The sequence below is a fragment of the Pelodiscus sinensis genome, chromosome 19 (assembly GCF_049634645.1).
Source record: "Pelodiscus sinensis isolate JC-2024 chromosome 19, ASM4963464v1, whole genome shotgun sequence".
Lineage (NCBI taxonomy): Eukaryota > Metazoa > Chordata > Testudines > Trionychidae > Pelodiscus > Pelodiscus sinensis.
The window spans coordinates 10,268,270-10,288,344 of record NC_134729.1 but is presented as its reverse complement, the minus strand read 5'-3'; the positions used below and the strand labels follow the sequence as shown (position 1 = coordinate 10,288,344).

Here is a 20,075-nt window from a genome sequence, read left to right as displayed (position 1 = left end):
CCAGCACTGACAGATTCATCGGCCTTCAGAGCCCGAGATTCCTGACCCAGCAACAGCGGCTCCCTGGAAACTCCTCTCCAAGTTGCTCCCCACAGCCCATCCGCTGGGCATGGCCTGAGCCATGGGGCTGCCAAGTTTATAGAGAGGAGGCTGCTTTCTACAGCATAAGACACACAATTACTATCTGCATTCAGGCTGTGGGGCCCCATTACGCCTGGCCTCACAAGTGAAACAGACGAAGGGAAGGATCATTCCCCCTTATTATACAGAAGGGGGAAACCGAGGCACAGAGCGACAGAGTGACTCACACCAGGCTGCACAGGGAGTCAGTGGCAAAGCCTAGCCCTCCTGAGTCCCAGCGTCTGACCCACAAACCAGCCTGCATCAGTGGGTCACGACCTACTAGCCTGGCAGAGAAGAGTTTTACAGAACCCCCTGTGCCCAACCAGCTGCTCCAGCCAGAAAGCTGGGGCTGTTTTGGGACATTCCATATCCCAGTGCCCAGTGTGCAGGATGTTTGCCCCCCCCCCCAAACACACACACACACACACACACACACACACACAAAGCAGCCCTCTCTAGGGACACTGCCGGCCTGGATCCTGCCTCAGTGCTCCGGGGCACGGAAGCTGCCATCAAATGAGAGGGAATTTGGAGCAGTGCAGCGAAAATGATTAAGGGTCTCGGAGGATTAAATTACAAGGGGAGATTAAAAGAACTAAATACGACTAGCTTGGCTAGACGGCGGCTAAGGAGCGCTCAGATAATTGTCTGGGAGTAGCTGAAGGATGTAAATACCAAACGGGAGGGGGGGGATTATTTAAGAGGGGAGACTTTAAACTCAAGTGCAGTGTGGTCGCGCGGTAAAGCACTGAGGCAGGATGTGGCATATCCGAGCTTAAATCCCACCACTGACACCAGCACACCGGGTGAATCAATTCACTGCTCTGTACCCCCAGTCTGCAAATTCTCCCTCAGCCGGTGAGAAGGGCAGCGCTGGATTTAGAGGGGAAGGCAGCTAAGGGCGCTAAGATGGGCTGCGGGTGTCTCTCTGTGCCTCCATCTCCCCATGGAGGTGACAGTTCTTCTCTGCTGCACGGGGGGCTTGGATAGGGAAGGGGGGTCTTAGCCCAGTTCCCAGAGTCAGAGGAACTGTGGGCTCCTGAGACCTGTGGATTCTGAGGAGGGAAAAAAAGAAACCCAAATTCACGGTTATTTTATAAAACAAATCTCATGGTGGATGAGCCCATCCCGCAGTGCCGGGGGTCTGACTCACATCCGAGGTTGGCAGCGCTGCCATCTCTTGCTGTGTTAGCACAGCTCCCAGCACAACCGGTGCCATGGTGCCAATCTTTGAGATGGCAACACGGCCTAATGCCCGGAGCACTGGAGTGGGCCTCTGAGACCCTGGCCACTAGTCCTAGCTCTACCCGTTGGGTGACCCCGGGGCAAGTCCTGTCCCTGCACCATGCCTCAGTTTCCCCATCTGTAAAATGGGGATAATGCACCGGCGCGTCGTTTGTGAGGCATTCAGAGCTCGATGGATGAAAAGGGCTAGAGGAGAGTCAGGGATCAATCACTCTTCATTTGTACTGGGGTAGCCCCTGGATAGAGTAGCCCTGCATTCGCCAGGCATGGCTCAGACACCAAGCACAAAGATGGCCCCATCCCCCAAGAGCCCACAGTTTACGTCCTGTCTCTGGACCGGGAATGACTCTGGCTCTGTGCTGGGCATCAGACCCACGGCATCTCTCCCAGACAACGGGTGCGATGGCGCCACCCTCCCAGCCCGACCCCATAGGGAGTCGCGGGTGCACGGAGCAGGCCAGCTAATCCTGGCCAAATAGAGCCTTGTGAGCATGGGGAGAATCTCCACAGACTGTACGCAGTGTGGGGGCTCTGGCACTCAGCTGTGTGGCTCTGAGACTCGGTGGTGCACCCACTCCATGGGTGTAGCCAAGGAGAACCCCCAGGGTCGCTTAGCAACAGTTAGGTGTCCCAGTTACATCCGGGAGAGGTTAGTAGAGGGGATATGCATGCCCCGGATATGACTTCCCCAGGGGGAGGGGCTGTCGTGGGTCCTGGCTCGGCCCACTGTCCTTCCCGAGTGAGCTCCTGGCTGCAGGCCTCGCCATGTGGCCAGCGGGCACCGCGCAGCCTGGCGGGCAGACTCGCGCCTGCGGCTCTGCCAGGCTTTGCAAGTAAAAGCTGCAATTAAGGGGACAGTTCAATCTGCAAAGCGGGGGGCGGGCAGAGGCTGTGTGAACGGGCACAGGATACAGCCAAGCCACTGGCTGAGCGACCGCCCCCCCCCCCCCCACACTCCGCCTTGGCAGCCGGCTGGAGTTCTCCCGCTGGTCCTTTCTCCACGCTCGCCAGCTCTTGGGAGGGCAGGCTCCAGACCACGCTGGGGCTGGGAGGGGCGGGGGGGGGGGGCTTGTTCCAGCTCAGCCTGCCTGTCAGCGGCAGAGCTGGGGAGGGAACCCAGGAGTCCTGACGCCCAATTCCCCGCCCCCCAGCTCTACCCACTAGACCTCACTCCCCTCCCAGAGCCAGGATGAGAACCCAGGAGTCCTGGCTCCCTGGCAAGCCCCCTCCCCTTAGACAGCAGGATCAGCTTTACTGACAAAGGCCCTTACTCTAGAACCCGTGACGTATCTCCATGGCAACAGCTCATCTTTGCAGCTCCTTGACACTCAGATACATGTTAGGCTGGGGTGGGGGGAGCTGGAGGATGAAGGGGGAGGGGAGAGGGAGGCAAACGGGGGAGGGGGACAGAGCGGGGTGGGTGCAAGATGGATTTCAAATCAGCAATCAGGCTGCTCATCAGGCAAAATCAAACCTACCTCTTCCACCCTCCCCCTAGCTCTGGGGGGACCCCGAGAGAAATAGCCAGTTTTGCTCATCAAACCCTTGCCAGCAGCATCCTGACCCAGCTGCAGAGCCCTGCACTCCCCCCCGGGAAACACTGTGCTCTCCCAGTCTGTGGAAACAGCAGCATCACCCCACTGGGCTGCCAGCAGGCCCATCTACCCCGGAGTCCTGGCATGAGACACAACTCAGATACATCAATCAGCAGCCGCAGGCAACTGGTTAAGGCTCTGTCTATTGAAGGAGTCTTGGAACTGAGCTGGGAAATCAGGGTCAACCGTGCTCCCTTATCCAGGGCCAAGAAAGCCTAAAATGTTTGGTTCTCTTGCTTGAAATTCAAGACTTATCTACTCTGGGTGTCTCTGTGGAAAACTAGGGATCAGACAGGATTTGAAGAGCAGTGATTCCATTCACGCCGAACTGCACTCATGCCAGGTAGCGAGAGAATGTGAAAAAAATTCTAAGCTGTTTAAAATACCCAAGGTCTGACGCTCCCATGGTTTTGCTCCTTTACACCAAGGCACGGTATGCACTAAACGTAACAGTTTTACACTCCCCTTGCACTGGTGCAAATGAATACTCTCTATATGGATAAACGAGGAGCAGAGTTTGTGTATAAAGTATTGGTGATGTTTATTTAACTCAAACACCCAGAAATAGCTGGGAGAAAAGAAATCTCTGTTAAAGAATCAACACCACACCTACAACCTGTGCTGATTTCTCTGATTTCAATCTGTGTTGTTCAAAAGTGTTCATTAACACCTGCTCATTATGGCCATGTCTAGAAAAGGCTTGTTTTAACCCATGTTAAACCCCTGGACAAGTTGTATTTTAACTCCCATTAACTAGTTAGGATGAGGACAACAAAGCAGAGAGCATGAGCTAAAATACAACTCGGCCAGTCCACAGGTGAGCTAATCATTTTAAAGTACATCTGGTCTAGACCTGCTCTGAGACACTGGCTAGCTGAGTTGAACTTGCTCCTACCCAACCAGTTAGCATGGATTGAAATCCACATTATCTTGTCTACGCCTTGTTTTAGACCATGGCCTTTTTGGGCTGACTACCGCTGGAACACATCACTCTGACCGACCTGGTTACATAGATGCAAAAACTACAGCAGATTTAATCTCCTCCCCCGCCAGCCCAACCTAGAATAACTATAATCCCTAGCTCCCATCAATCCATCATCATCCAGACATCTCCAAACGCTTCACAAAGGAGAGCAAGGCCATTTTGCAGATCATAAAATCATAGAACACTAGAATTGGAAGGGACCTTGAGAGATCATCAAGTCTAGTCCCCCGCCCTCATGGCAGGATCAAGCACCAAGATCATCCCTGATAGACGTCTGTCTAACCTGCTTTTAAATATCTCCAGAGATGAAGATTCCACAATCTCCCTAGACAATTTATTCCAGTGTTTAACCACCCTGACAGTTGGGAAGTTTTTCCTAATGTTCAACCTAAACCTCCCTTGCTGCAGTTTAAGCCCATTGCTTCTTGTCCTATCCTCAGAGGCCAAGGAGAACAATTCCCCCCCCCCCCCCCCCCCCCGTGTCACACTCTTTTAGATAACTTAAAACCGCTATCATGTCCCCTCTCAGTCTTCTCTGTTCCAAACTAAACCAGACCAATTCCTTCGGCCTTGCCTCATAGCTCATGTTTTCTAGAACTTTAATAATTTTTGTTGCTCTTCTCTGGACTGTCTCCAATTTCTCCACATCTTCCTTGAAATGTGGTGCCCAGAACTGGACACAATACTCCAACTGAGACCTAACCAGTGCAGACAGGGAAACTGAGGCACAGGGCAGGAAAGTGATTTGCCCAAGGTTATCCATCAGGCCAGTGACAGAGTCCCACTAGGGGTTTCTACCCATAGAACAATAAATTCACAGCTTTGGTTATACCGAAAAACAAGCTGGAGCAGGCAGTACAGCTGACATGGTCTTGCGATACACAGGGGGGAGGGAGTAGGTAACATTCTTGCAGTCACATCACCTCCCTCAAAGTGGCTTATCTTAAAGAAAAACTCCAACGCCAATCATAGCTACAGCTGGGTTCTTACTATGATGTGTTCTGGCCAAATGCAAAGATGTCAATGAAGCTGGGTCTATAGCTAGGCTTGGCAGAAGGCAATTTTTTAAATAGTTTTATGGGTAATATCAATGTCTGTTTTTAAGCATTCCCCCCCCCCCCCATTTTTCTCAATTTTAATTTTCACAATTGTGGGAAAGGGGGGTGCGTGTGTGTGAGAAAGACAATAATTCTTTGATGACCGTCGATGTTGAAATTCAAACAGGGTTATATCCATTAAAACACACATTGTCAATGTCACATCTCAAAATGCACAAAGTACATTGCCTTAAATCAAAGGTTTGCAAGCAGCATTTTTCTTACTTTGCCTCTCTCATAAATATCATCGGTGGGGGGGGGGGGTGTTTTGTGGGTTTGTGTGTGTGTCCGGTGAAATGGATGGTCGCCAACGTTTATGGGTAAAAATCGAACCCTTCCAAGGCTATCTATAGACAGAGTTTGCTCCAGCTTGCCAAGGCAGTTAGAAGTGGGATTATTTTACCGACAGTGATTGTGATCCAAATTCTACTGTGGACACAGATAAAGTGGCTTGTACTTTTCACTCCGTGAAGGGGAAAGCCACACTGATTTAAGCACATTTACACTAGCATAACTGCAGCTGCAGGAGAGGTTTGTACAAGTTTAACTAGATGGGTGAAGAATGATTTATCTGCATGGCGCCAACGGCTTCGTAAAGAGGGTCCTACTGCAATTATGCTTGCCCCAAAGGAAGTCAATGGCAAAGTTGGGAACAAAATCCAGGCGTTCAGAGCTTTGCCCCGCTGCAGTAACCACGAAATCTCACACACACTCTGCCAGAGGTGGGCACAGAGCCCACGAGTCCAGCCTCCCAGCCCTTTGCTTCCTTAAATGTCACAACCCACCCAGAGGCAGGATAGAACCCAGAAGCCCTGACGCCTAGCGCCTGCCCCTAGGCATGAGGCACCACTCCCCTCGTACAGCCAGCACAGAACCCAGGAGTCCGGGCTCTCAGGCCTATTGCCTATCATGTGGGACAGGGAAGGGCTGGGGGATTTACGGAAGAGGAGAATTTTACACCCGGGCTGTTGCCAAGGATCTTAAACGACAAGACGCAGCTTTGCTTTGCCCGTTGTGCAAAATCCAGAAACTGCAGCACAGCACCCCAAGCACCACGCTCGGGTCCTGGGATCAGCCCTGGCTGCTGGGGAGAGCGCCCCCTGCTGAGCCTCCATCTCACACCCTGCAGCACAGCGCCACCTACTGACCCTGCTCCCTGCCCCATAGCGCCCCCTGCTGAGCCTCCATCTCACACCCTGCAGCACAGCGCCCCCTGCTGAACCCACCACCCTGCTCCCTGTCCCACAGCGTCCCCTGCTGAGCCCTTGCCCTGCTCCCTGCCCCACAGCGCCCCCTCCTGAGCCCCCACCCTGCTCCCTGTCCCACAGCGCCCCCTGCAGAATCCCCCCTGCTCCCTGCCCCATAGCGCTCCCTCCTGAGTCCCCCACCTTACTCCCTGCCCCCACAGCACCCCCTCCGGAGCCCCCACCCTGCTCCCTGTCCCACAGCGCCCCCTGCAGAACCCCCCCGCTCCCTGCCCCATAGCACTCCCTCCTGAGTCCCCCACCTTACTCCCTGCCCCACAGCACCCCCTGCTGAGCTGATAGGAGCTGACAGCTGACTCCCAGCCCAGTAGACAAATGGGGGGTGTACAGGACTAGACAGACCGAGGGAAATGTCAAATACGGACAGGGGTGTGTGTAGAGGGAAAGACGGACAGATGGGGGGATGTCCAGGGACAGACAGATGGGGGGGGGGGTGTATGGGAAGAGACAGTCAGACAGAGGGGAATATTCAGGGATAAATGTACAGACAGACAGGGGGTTTAGGGGGATTCATTCAAGCCCCCACTTTTCCACTGCTCCCTGCCAGGCCTGCATGACGCCCCCAGCCCCTCTATCCCCTCCAAGCCAGTGGGCGCTGCCCTCCCCCATGAGAAGGGCAGAGTGGTGCTGCCCCTCCCCTGTACCCTCCCGGCAGCCTGCGGCAGCCCGGCCTGGCGCTCCCTGCTCCCATCTGCGGCGCGGGAGGCTGAGGACTCGCTGCTGGGGCTGGATTTAGTCTCCTTATTATGCAGGAAACATAATGTTCTGCTGAGCTCTCAGGGAGGCTGGTGAGAGCTATTTGCAGGCTGGGCTGCCTGCTCTCCCCCGCGCCTGCGGGCAGGCACAGCCCTGCTGCCAGCTAGTCCTTGGCCTCTGGCCCTGAGCCCCCAGCGGGCACTGCAGCTCAGCCCAGGCAGGGCCCACCCCTCACACCTGGCTCCAGCCATGGCCAGCGAGCCGGCTCACCCCCCCCCCCCCCCCAGCCCCACTGGGGAGGTTCCGGCCACGCGACCTGGCGTGACAGGGATTGCTAAGCAAGTCACGGTGCTCTGCTCCCATTGGTGGGGCAGCCGCTATCCCATAGTGCCACAGCGATTGGGTCCCATAGCCGGGGGGGGGGGGGAGCAATGCATTCTGGGTAAATCCTCCACTAACGACCACTGGGCACAGTCTCCCCGGTGTGAGGAGACGCAATGCATTCTGGGATGCTACCACCCCAGGCACAAGGGAGGGAAATGGGCTGAGACACCAGTGGCACCAGCATGGGCCAGGGAAAGCATCTGCCCGCTGCTCCAACTGCACCCCCAGGTCCCAGCCGGATCCGGCACGGTCCATGCCCAGAGCTGGTCGCACCAGAAGCAGCAGTGTGGGCTCCGTGCCTTGGTTTCCCTGAAAGTTGCAAAAGCCGGGAGCACCCCAGGGAGTCTACCACAATGCACTGCTACAGGCCTGGCTGGGCTGGTGCATGCTGGGAAACTCTGGACCTCAGCCCCCGCCCTCCAGTTGCGCCCAGACCACAGCCCCCATGGTGAGATAAGAGCAGCTCTCCTGGAGGCTCTGTCCCCCTGGAAGCCATGACTCAGGGAAATTAAATCTCCCGGGTCTCCTGGGGGCTGGGAATAGCGCTGAATGCTCACACTGGTCTCCAGGCGCCCTGCACACGGTGTGCAGCCCCGCATGCAAGGCCTCATCAGCACTGGGGTGGGAGGGGCAGGACGGCACTGGAGTGACTTGCTCAAGGTCCCACAGCAAACGGGTGGCACAGATCAGGCTGAAACCCAGGAATCCTGATTCCAACCCGCCTCCCCCCCCCCCAGCGCTGCAGACCCCATTCTTCTCCTGGAAATGGGAGCAGGCCTGAGGAGCTCTGACTCCCAGCTACCTGCTCTAACCACTAGGCCCTACTCCTCCCCCAGAGCTGGTGATAGGAGTCCAGACTCTGACCTCCTCCTCCCATCTAACCACAGCTCTGTTGTTCTTCCCGCACCTCGCACGGGTCCCCAGTAGTCCAGAAAGCCAGTGTCCCCTAGTCACCCTTATGAGGATCAGGAGATCCACCTCCCCCTAGACTCCCCTGCAACTGCTCAGGGGTGCGTCCTGCAGCAAATCAGCCAGCTCCATCCAAATCTGGGGACACGGCCCTGCCTGTGTTTTCCTTCTCTCTGCCTGGCCGCTCACAGCCTTGGCCTGCCCCAGGATCCTCGGGCCGGGGCTGTCAGCCGCGCAGGTGACAGTTAACATGCGACACTCAACCGTTCAAGCAGGCCACAGGCAATTAAATCCATCACTGGGTGAGAGACACCTTCCGCATTACAGCCGGCACCCGCCAATGGCACAGCCGTCGTCACCCGCCGCAGAGAACACCCGTGCTTGTCGCCCTGGCACGTGGGGCTGGGGGCTGGAGGCAGGATTAGTGCGTGGGTGGGAGAGTGAGGAAAAAGAGGGGGCAGGTGCTTCTCCCTCTGGCACAGTTCTTGGGGGCACGGTGCTTTTCCCAGGAGACCTGACCTAGGGCAAGCCTGCTGCTGGCTCTGTGACTCAGTTTCCCTGAACGTGGTGGAGGGCCGGGACTGCGTTTCCGAGCTGTCCCTGCCAGGTTGAAGGCTCTGCTGCCCAAAATCTCAGGACAGATCACAAGACACTGCAGCTGGCTCTGGGTATGGCAGGGTCCCACAAGCGCCACCTCGCAGGAACAATCCAGGGTGGGCGGAGCATTCGCCAGCCCAGCGCAGAAAGGAAGCGGGGGCAGAGGCTGGCGGGTGAGTCTGTGACCAGGGAGATGCAGGTGCAATTTCAATTAAATACACTCCACCACCACTGCATGGCCCCCACAGTCCAGCCCTGGAGAGAGACTGAGCCACACAGACAGATGGGAGCCAAGCTGCTTCATGTGCTGGGAGCAGAGCTGCTGGGCCAACCCTCCCCCACGCTACTGGAGTGTCACCCCCACCCCCACGCATCAGTTACATCAGTCCCCCTGCCCCTGCTAGGGTACCCCCCAGCAAGACCCTTGGTGCTTTTATAACACCCTGGTCAAGCCTGGGCAGGGCAGGTCCCTAAAAGCCCCACTCAGGTTCCAACAGGAAGTAATCCAGGGAAGCGCCAGGGCCTGCCATACACAGGTCACAATGGCTCTTTCTGGCCTGTGACTCAATTTCCCATATAAACGTTCCCAGCCCAGAGCAGCCCACCTAGCCCAGCCTCCCGCCTCTGACAGGGGCCAGCTGCTGCAGAGGAAAGTGCAAAAACCCTGCAGCGGCAGCTGGGAGATCATCTTCCCCCGCATCAGGTTTTAGCCTGGGCCTTAATAGCCAGAGATCGGCTTAAGCCCCAAAGCAGGAGGTTTTATCTCCCTGCCAATACGCCGCTGGTGGGAACGATTAACTGTGGAGAGTCTCCTTCGCCGAGAAACGTCCAGTCTCTCTGTGACGCTCGCTCACTTCTCGGCCTCAGCGACACCATCCAGTGGCAAGAGAGTTCCGCAGGCTAATGCCGCCGGGTGTGAAAAGGGGATTTTCCTTGGTCAGTTTGGCATCTTCCCCCTTTCAATGAATAGAGTCTCCTGATCCCCTTCCCCCCACATTTGGCAGCATTACAGACCCTCTTGCCCTGCTATGGGCACAGAGGCCTTTCCCTGTAGCATCAGGACAGTGTTGAAGGGCCTGTGAGCAGCTCCTGAAGGTTGCTGGTCAGTTTCAATTTCTGCCCCCGGCAGCAACAGCCCCACTCATCACGGTCCAGCCAGTCCCTCTGTGTGAATGCTCTTTGCTGGTGTTGGACAACTACACCGCAAGGCTGCGATCTTCCTGCCAAACAGTGCCATGGGGAGGGGCCATTCCATGTTTGTAACTAGCCTTCAAGCAGTAACCAAGCAAAGGGCAAGTCTGCACAAAGCCTGACCGGGCCCAGGACCCCCACTGGGCCGGGCACTGCATAGACCCAGCCGAGATCAGGATTCAGGACCCCTGTTACATGGGGCACCGAACAGACCCCAACTGAGATCAGGGCCCCCATTGTGTCAGGCACTGCACAGATACAGGCCCTGCCCCAGAAAGCTCACGCTTTAAAAACAAGGGAAACTGAGGCACAGAGAAGGGAAGGATTTGCCTACTGTCACCCAGCAACAGTAGGATGAGCACCTAAGCACCCTGAGTCTCAGGGCAGAGCGCTACTCACTAGGCTACATGAGCAATACAGAGCCCCAAGCCAGTGATAGGCGGGGTTGTGGTGTTCCAGCTGTGTCAGAGAGAAGAGGCACCTGGGAAATGTAGTCCCCTTTACTCTTTCCCGCTAGAGGAAGCAGCCCCAGGGCATTGTGGGAAGGGGCAGGGATCCCCCATTATGCCATGGCACTGTGTCACATGCGGTTCCCCCATGTGGGTACAAACCTGCCTTGGCTTCAGCCCCATTCCAGGGGGACAGGGAGCTGCCAGCACCCTCCCCCCACCTGCCCTCGGCTTCAGCAGCCATGGGGCTGGAGCCAAAGGCCTTTGCAAAGATCACTAAGGCCCTCACGGCCGCAGAGGGCTCTGGCGTAGCCCCTTGGGGGAGGGGACCCATGGGGGGAACTTTCCCCAATTATCAGCCCCCTGTGGTGCAGCTGGGACCCTGCCCCCACATCTGGGACCTGATCCTGGTCCAGCCTTTCATCCAAAGGCCACTGCAAGTGGGCACAGGAGCTCCGGCCTTGGGTGCAGCTCAGCAGGGAGCCAGGCACAGGGCAAAGACTAACCTGGGGAAGATGCTGATGGGTGGCACTGAAAGGGTTAATGCCGGCAGCCTCAGAGCCCAGGGCCGTAGCCGGGGCCTGTGGGTTGGGCCTGGAGAGCACCAGTGGAGCTGTGGTGAGGGGGGAAGGGTTGTGTTAGCAGGGGGCTGTGGGTCAGGACTGGGGGCACTGGCAGCGCTGGGACAGGGGCTGTGGGTCAGGACTGGGGGCACTGGCAGCGCTGGAGTAGGGGCTGTGGGTCAGGACTGGGGGCACTGGCAGCGCTGGAGCAGGGGCGGTGGGTCAGGACTGGGGGCACTGGCAGCGCTGGGACAGGGGCTGTGGGTCAGGACTGGGGGCACTGGCTGCGCTGGAGCAGGGGCTGTGGGTCAGGACTGGGGGCACTGGCAGCGCTGGGACAGGGGCTGTGGGTCAGGACTGGGGACACTGGCCGCGCTGGAGCAGGGGCTGTGGGTCAGGACTGGGGGCACTGGCCGTGCTGGGACAGGGGCTGTGGGTCAGGACTGGGGGCACTGGCCGTGCTGGGACAGGGGCTGTGGGTCAGGACTGGGGGCACTGGCTGCGCTGGGACAGGGGCTGTGGGTCAGGACTGGGGGCACTGGCAGCGCTGGGACAGGGGCTGTGGGTCAGGACTGGGGGCACTGGCCGCGCTGGAGCAGGGGCTGTGGGTCAGGACTGGGGGCACTGGCAGCGCTGGGACAGGGGCTGTGGGTCAGGACTGGGGGCACTGGCCGTGCTGGGACAGGGGCTGTGGGTCAGGACTGGGGGCACTGGCCGTGCTGGGACAGGGGCTGTGGGTCAGGACTGGGGGCACTGGCTGCGCTGGGACAGGGGCTGTGGGTCAGGACTGGGGGCACTGGCAGCGCTGGGACAGGGGCTGTGGGTCAGGACTGGGGGCACTGGCCGCGCTGGAGCAGGGGCTGTGGGTCAGGACTGGGGGCACTGGCAGCGCTGGGACAGGGGCTGTGGGTCAGGACTGGGGGCACTGGCAGCGCTGGAGCAGGGGCTGTGGGTCAGGACTGGGGGCACTGGCAGCGCTGGGACAGGGGCTGTGGGTCAGGACTGGGGGCACTGGCCGCGCTGGGATAGGGGCTGTGGGTCAGGACTGGGGGCACTGGCCGCGCTGGGATAGGGGCTGTGGGTCAGGACTGGGGGCACTGGCAGCATTGGGGCGGGGGGAGGGGGCTAGCAGGAGGCTGTGGAAAGGGGTTAGAAATTCTGCAGTCCTGCTCCACCCCGCCCCATATGGGGGCTCTTTCTACCCCCCCTCCCCGATTTGCAGCTGAGGCCACAGATAGATGAGAGCCAGAGGAAGGGGGCCTGGAAGACACATTTTGGGTGCTGGGTTCCCCCCCACACACACACTCTGCCAGTGCCCCTGCAGCTACTCCAGTCCTCAGCTCCCTGCCCCCAACGCCACTGGTGCCCCTCAGTCCCCACCTGCTGCCCCAGCCTTGGCCCCCTGCTCTGCCCCTCCCCGAGGTGGGCGCAGGATGCCCCATGGCCAGACCTGCAGCCACTGGGTCTCAGGACGGGAAGGACGGAGGGGGACCCAGCCCTCTGCCGGCGCCTCAGTGCCATTGTTTGGGTGCCGCAGCGCGGCCGGGAGGATTAGCCGAATTCGCCGGGAACAGGCCGTTCTCCGTGTCCTCATTAGCATCGCGCAGCGTAAATCACAAATCTCAGCACGAGCGACAAGTCCCTGCCTCCCCTGGCGAAATGGGATCTGGCTAATCCGGAGCTGAGAGAATGGGGGGGGGGCGGCTCTGAGTGAGAAACCTCCACCCTCAGCTCTGCCGGTGAGCCCCACTCCGGACCTGCAGCCCCTGCCAGCCTCCGCTGGTGCCCTCCGATCCTGACCCGCAGCCCCCAGGTACCCCTGCCCTGGGCTCCCCATCACGGCTCGGCCTGTGAGCCCCGGTCCTGAGCTACAGCCTCCCACAGTGTCCTCAGCCTTGCCCCTGCCCTGCTCTGTGTGAGGGTGCTGAGAACCCAGCATGGATCCTGCAGGTGGGAGCCGGCCGGGCTGGAGATCCCCATCACGGGGCAGGCCTGGCAGACGGGGCACGAAAGCGCAGAAGGGGAGCAGAACAGGGGAGCCCTGGCCAGAGCCCACAGTGAGGAGTGTGAATCGGGATGGACAGAGGTGGTGACTGGGGACGGACACACAGATGGACAGACAGGGATGACGGGACAGACAGACAGGGGTGACTGGGGACAGACAGACAGGAGGTGACTGGGGACAGACAGACGGGGGTGACTGGGGACAGACAGACAAACAGGGTTCAAGGGTGCACATGGGAAGTGACTGGGGACGGACAGGTAGGCAGGTTGTAAGCCGCAGTTCATTCACCGCTCTGTCCAGGGTAGTTCTCTGCTGCCAGAACATCCATTGCCCCGGCTGCAGACTCCAGCTTTCCCCGCTCCACCTCCCGGTCACTAATGACCACGAGCAACCAGAACCTCATGTCCACAGAGAGCAGCACGGCGCCCCCAGGCACTGGGGTTTTGGGGTCAACTCCACCTGACAGGGAGAGCGCCCCCTGCTGAGCTCCTGCTCCCTGCAGCACAGCGCCCCCTGCTGGGTCCCCCACCCTGCTCCCTGCCACACAGCACCACCAGCTGAGACCCCCCACCCTGCTCCCTGCCACACAGCACCACCAGCTGAGACCCCCACCCTGCTCCCTGCCACACAGCACCACCAGCTGAGACCCCCACCCTGCTTCGTGCAGCACAGCACCCCCTGCTGCCCCCCACCCTGCTTCATGCAGCACAGCACCCCCTGCTGCCCCCCACCCTGCTTCATGCAGCACAGCACCCCCTGTTGCCCCCCACCCTGCTCCCTGCAGCACAGCACCCCCTGCTGGGTCCCCCACCCTGCTCCCTGCCACACAGCACCACCTGCTGAGACCCCCACCCTGCTTCATGCAGCACAGCACCCCCTGTTGCCCCCCACCCTGCTCCCTGCAGCACAGCGCCCCCTGCTGAGCCCCACCCAGCTCCTTGCAGCACAGCACCCCCTGCTGAGCCCCCACCCTGCTCCCTGCAGCACAGTGCCCCCATGCTGAGCTCCTGCCCCACTCTCTACAGCCCAGCACCTCTTGCAGCAATCCACACCAAAATGGAGGCTTCGCAGTCACCCATAACTCTGGTGCATCTGTATTAAGAACCCCTCTTTAGTGACACGATTGTGTCTGTTCCACCTGCAGGACCCTTGGTGCAGCCGGGCGTTAGCTGGTCCTGCTCCAGGCATAGATCCATGTTATGCAGGGAGCAAAGACGGCCTCCCTTGTTGCCGCAGCTGGAAGGTGTGGGGTGAAGGAGGCAGGGGCTGGCAGGAATCACAAGGAGGGTCTCATGGTTCAGGGAGGGGACCCAGATTTCCGAGCTCTGCCGAAAGGCAGGATCCCGGCTCCTGCTAGTACAGAGGTGCTGGGACAGCACTGCCAAGGACAGCGCCCCCTACTGCACCTGCAAGAACCACCAATGATGGTCATTTTTGCCATTCAGCTTTTCACAGGGACTGCTAATTTTCTGGGCGCCTGCCTGGGACCCCGAGATTGGATTTGCTGAAGGGCTGAGCAGTCCCAGTCCACAGCCACTGTGCTGTGAACCCACAAAGGGCTGGTACTGCCCTGTCCTCTGAAAAATCTCGACTCAGGCCCCCCAAATGAGCAGGTTCTTGTGATCTGAACCTCTCAGTGCTGTGGCTTCCCAGCTGTGAGGATCCTCCTCATCTGTCGCCCTGGGAAGAGAAATACATGAAGCACCAGGGAGGGGCACCATAGACAAGTCAAGGAGGGTTGTGAACGGGGCCTGGGGCCGCACGCTGAATGAGGGTGATAAAGGAAAGCGGGGGTAATTGCACATGTGGTGAGCGCTGTCTGCCCCATGCACTGACTGAGGCAGGGGGCCTGTAGAAAGAACAGTTTCAGCTATCATGGCAGAGCAGCTCATCATGCATATGGACCGGAGGGCAGAGTTAAGGTCACCTAGGCAGCCTTCATTCTGGCATTTCCCCAACATTGTAGCCCTTGATTTTGCCACCTTAATGTACCTGGAGGACGGGACATCGATAATTCTTTCTTCCTACAAATGCCACCTGGCCATCTCTTGCGCTGGGACTTCGGGACAAAGGAAACCGAGTCGCTGCCACTTTTGACCCACCCAGATTTCAAACGACAACCCAAGTGAAGCCGCCGGGCCACGCTCCCAGAAGTCGCTTTTCAGTGGGCCCTCCCCTTAGGCGCAGATTTCACCCCACTGGGGATCGGATGGAGGCAGAGCAAAGGTGCCTTTCCAGAGACGCAAGCAACCAGGAGAAGGCAGCGTCAGCAAAAGACAACACATTTCAAACTCATTGTTATTTATATCACAGTAGCACCTTGGGGACTGAGGCACCACACAGACCCAGACCAAAATCAGGGCCCCCCAGATTCCCAGTGAGAGACAGTCCCTGGGATTGTGTAACGTACACACAATGGACAGGAAGCAAAGCACAGGTACTTGTGGAAGGTTGCAAGCAAGTCAGCCAGGAACAGGAATCCTGAGGCACCGCCTTCAAGCGGCCACTCCTGGGAAGCACCTCCCTTTGATCGGCCTGTGGAACTCCCCGCTGCAGGACATTATGGTGGGGCCAGAAGGAAGAGTCACTTGGGAAGGGGAATGTTTTTTCCCTGGAGGGAAGAGGCAGAGATTCAGGTATAAACCTGCTTCTGGCCAGGAGCTGAACACGGGGGTCAGGAAGTTGCTTCCCCTGGGCTGATATTTCTCCCCTCTGGACCAGCCAGTGCTAATGGTGACAGGATGCCAGGGCAGATGGGCACACTGGGCCATGCCTCTGTTTCCCCTCAGGAGCTGGCTCCCAAGACCACAGAAGTCATTGCGGAGTCCCTCCAGCCTCCGGCCCCAGTTACCTGGCTCTGCCCTGAAACGTGCTGAAATGAGGAGAGGGTGGGGCTGCCCGGGGAGACCTGCTCCAACAGGGTCTTGGTCACCATCCCCTCCCACCCTGCAGGGAGCCCCGGCACTGCTCATGTCCCTGGGGATCCTCCCAGGAGCGCAGCCCCTGTTCCATCCAGCGCCCTCACCCGTGCTCTCAGCTGGGTCGGTTTGAAAGCAGTGGCAAGGCCCCTCTGGCCTGAACAGGGGCAGCTCCCCCATTTGGGGTCCATTTCCCCAGACCCACTAGCCCGCACTCATATCCCCCCGAGGCTCCTTCCCCCGTGGGGACGGCCTGGCAGAACAAGGAGCAATGGTCTCAAGTTGCAGTGGGGGAGGGGGTGTCTAGGTTGGGGTATGTCTACACTACAAAGCTAATTCGAACTAACAGCCGTTAGTTCGAATTAACTTTGATAGAGTCTACACGTACAAACCGCTAGTTCGAACTTAATTGGAACTAGCGGAGCGCTTAATTCGAACTAGGGAAACCTCATTCCACGAGGACTAAGCCTAGTTCGAATTAACTAGTTCGAATTAAGGGCTGTGTGGCCACTTAATTCGAACTAGTGGGAGGCTAGCCCTCCCCAGCTTTCCCTGGTAGCCACTCTGGGCACCACCAGGGAAACTCTTCTGCCCCCCTCCCGGCCCCAGAGCCCTTAAAGGGGCAAGGTCTGGCTACAGTGCCCATGCCAGGTGCAAGCCTGCCAGCACCCAGCCAGCAGACCCTGCACCTGGCACGGCTCAAGCCAGCCACCTGCTGCCACCCAGCCCTCCACCTCTTCCCGGGACCAGGCTGGCGGCTCCCGGGAGCCTGCCCAGGTCTGCAAGAGGCGGGCGCCCGCCTGGTCTAGTGCAGACATCGTGGACCTCATCCACAACCTCCGCACTAGGCACAGGAAAGTGGCCGTCTAGGGCAGGAGAGCTGCCAGCCTGGCCACCCAGGAGCAGGTGTGCAAGAGAATCAAGGGGGTCCACTGAGACCCCCGACTCTGACCCCTGAGCTTAGAATGGCCGTACTGGGTCAGACCAAAGGTCCGTCTAACCCAGTAGCCTGTCTGTCAACAGCGGCCAACACTGGGTACCCTGGAGGGGATGGACCAAAGACAATGACCAAGCCATTTGTCTCGTGCCATCCATCTCCAGCCTTCCACAAACAGAGGCCAGGGACACCATTTCTACCCCCTGGCTAATACCACTCCATGGACCCAACCTCCATGAATTGATCTTACTTCTCTTTAAACTCTGTTCCATTTCTAGCCTTCACAGCCTCCTGCAACAAGGAGTTGCACAGGTTGACTCTTTGCTTTGTGAAGAACAACTTTCTGTTATTAGTTTGAAGCCTGCTACCCATTCCTTTCCTTTGGTGTCCTTTAGTCCTTCTATTATGGGAACTAATGAAGAACTTTTCTTTATGCACCCTCTCCACACCACTCCTGCTTTTATAGACCTCTATCCTATCCCCCCTCAGTCTCCTCTTTTCTAAGCTGAGAAGTCCCAGTCTCTTTAGCCTCTCTTCATATGGGACCTGTTCCAAACCCCTCATCATCTTAGTTGCCCTCCCCTCTCCCACCCTCTGTCTTCCCCTCTCCCACCTCCTTTTCCCAGTCTCCCCGAGTTTTGTTCAATAAAGAGAGTTTCTATTTTTGAACACACATGTCCTTTATTTTGTACATCAGGAAGGGGGGCTAGGGAGGGGTAAGTGGAAGGAGGTGAGGGAGGAATGGGGTACGAGCCCCCGATGGGGAGGACTGGGCTGGCTATGTGGGCTCCTCGGGGTGGAAGCTCTCCTGAAGCCCCTTGATTGACCCTCCCCCCGGATGGCAGCCTGCGGCAAGTGCAGCCGGGCTGATGGCCGAGTGCTATGATGTGCCGAGTGTGGGCATTCAGGGCACTCCAAGCCAGGACTGCTTTGCAAGCGGGGAACCCCTGAGAAATGTCTGTCTGGGGTGGGGGTCGGGTCCCTTTAAGCACAGCCCTCGGCTAGCCTGAGACAGCAGCTCCACGCTTTAAGTTCTAATCTGATGCCCTGCCGGCACTGCTTCCGGCCATCCTTAACCTCAGTTCAGGGTCCACTCAGTGTGGACATGCTAGTTCAAATTAGCAAAATGCTAATTCGAACTAGTTTTTAAGTCTAGATGCGCTAATTCAAATTAGCTTAGTTCAAATTAACTAATTCGAACTAAGTTAGTTCGACTTAGTGCTGTAGTGTAGACGTACCCTTGGATATTAGGAAAAACTATTTCACTAGGCGGGTGGGGAAGCGCTGGGCTGGGTTCCCTAGGGAGGGGGTGGAATCTCCGTCCCTAGAGGGTTTTAAGTCCTGGCTGGACAAAGCCCTGGCTGGGTTGATTCAGTTGGGATTGGTCCTGCTTTGGGCAGGGGGCTGGACTCGACTGCTGAGGTCTCCTGCCGGCCCTGGGATTCTATGATTCTAAGGCTGCACGGGCCCATCACAGGAGGGCAGAGGCCTTCTCTGATGGACGCTGGGCCTGGGGGAGGGAGCCCTGAACTTTACCACCCTCCGACCTCAGCCCTCCGACCCCCAGCCCAGTGCCCTCCAGTGCAGCCCCCTGGGGGCCGCACTGATGGCGAGGGAAGAGTGCCCCCGACAGATGCTGCTGCCCCAATGGTGGAGTCGGAGACAGAGCAGGGCCCCTTTACGCCAGCTGGGAATCCGGGCCCATCCTGCACGGAGCAGGAGCTTGGGGGCCGGCTGCACATAACTCCCAGACGTGCTCCTCCCCAGACGTGCTGCTCCCCGGGCCCAAGCCTCAGCAGCTTGGGAAGGACGTGACCGTGGCTCCCTCTCCTCCCAGCTCCAGAGCCGCAGGCCTGGCCCCCATGGGGCTGAGTCATCACACAGCGCCCCCTGGGGAGCCTGCCCATCACCCTAGCTGCCTCACCTGGCCACAGGACACCGCAGCGTGAAATAGGAACCCGGACGCCCTTGACTCTCGGCTGTCCCAGGGGAGGGATTGGAAGACAGGGAGGGGAGGGGAGAGGAGATCAGGCAGCCCTCGGCCCCCCCTGCCCGGTGTTAGGTTCTCTGGCTTCAGCACTTTCCCTCGGAGCGAAGGTCAGGCTGGAGAAGGGACCTGTCCCCTGTTAAGGGGCGTCCAGTGCCTGGACAGCCGGGTGCTCCTCATTCCCTCACAGCCCCTTCCCTTATCCCAGCTCTCTGGGGTGCAGCTGCGCTTGGCACTCGGGCCCAGCCCAGAGCAGGGAAAGGGGCCATTGGGCTCTGAGCAACCCATGCTGTGGTCCCTGGCATGCACAGCATGGCATGGCAGAGTGGGAATAGAACCCAGGAGTCCTGACTCCAGCCCCTCTCCTCCTGTAGCCAAGAGACCCCCTTCCCAGAGCAGGGGTCGAACCCAGGAGTCCTGGCTACCAAGCTAATGATCAGTAACCTGGACTCCAGCCATCTCCAAACCAAGAGGCTGGGACTGATCCCCTGTCTGTATGCATGTTCTGGCAGCATCTAGAAACCCCAGTGAAGATCAGGGCCCCACTGTGCCGGGCGCTGCAAGGAAGGCCAATTTTCCCCCATTGTACAGATGGGGAAACTGAGGCACAGAGGTGCCATGACTCAGCAGAGGTCATCTTGAGGCACAGCAGTGAAGCCAGCTCTCCCCCAGCCACACTCCATAACCACAGACCCCTCCTTCCTCTCGGCCACATGCCATATCCCCTAGACTGCTTTGAGCAAAGGGAGAGTCTCTAGAAATCTTTCTGGGAGGAGACCCTGCACACACGGGCTCCCTGCTCCCCTCTCCTGCTAGCACTCATTCATTTTCGCTAAGGGAAGAGCCAATTAGTTTCCTTTCCTGGTTTCCAAATGATTTTTCATCTCTATAATTAATGGGCTAGTCAGTGCTGAACTATGTGGCAGGAAAATTGCTAGTTAGGGGATGGGGGTAATTTTCTCGATATGATAATGAAGGTTGCTTTCCTTCTTCTCTCCACCCTGCTTTTAAATAATGAATCTGGCATTAAGGGGAGCGGGGGGGGGGGGGGGGGGGCAAGGGCCTGGCAGGTCGGGAACCCTGCGTTCAGCTCACAGGCCAGGGGGAAGGACAAGGGTCAAATTAGCCC

General features: G+C 58.3%; 1 protein-coding gene across 7 annotated transcripts in view; it reads right to left on the bottom strand.

Moving 5' to 3' along the window:
* Positions 1-20,075, bottom strand: part of ADGRL1 (adhesion G protein-coupled receptor L1) — a 103,842-nt gene that overhangs the window by 70,928 nt on the left and 12,839 nt on the right. The window lies entirely within an intron of this gene.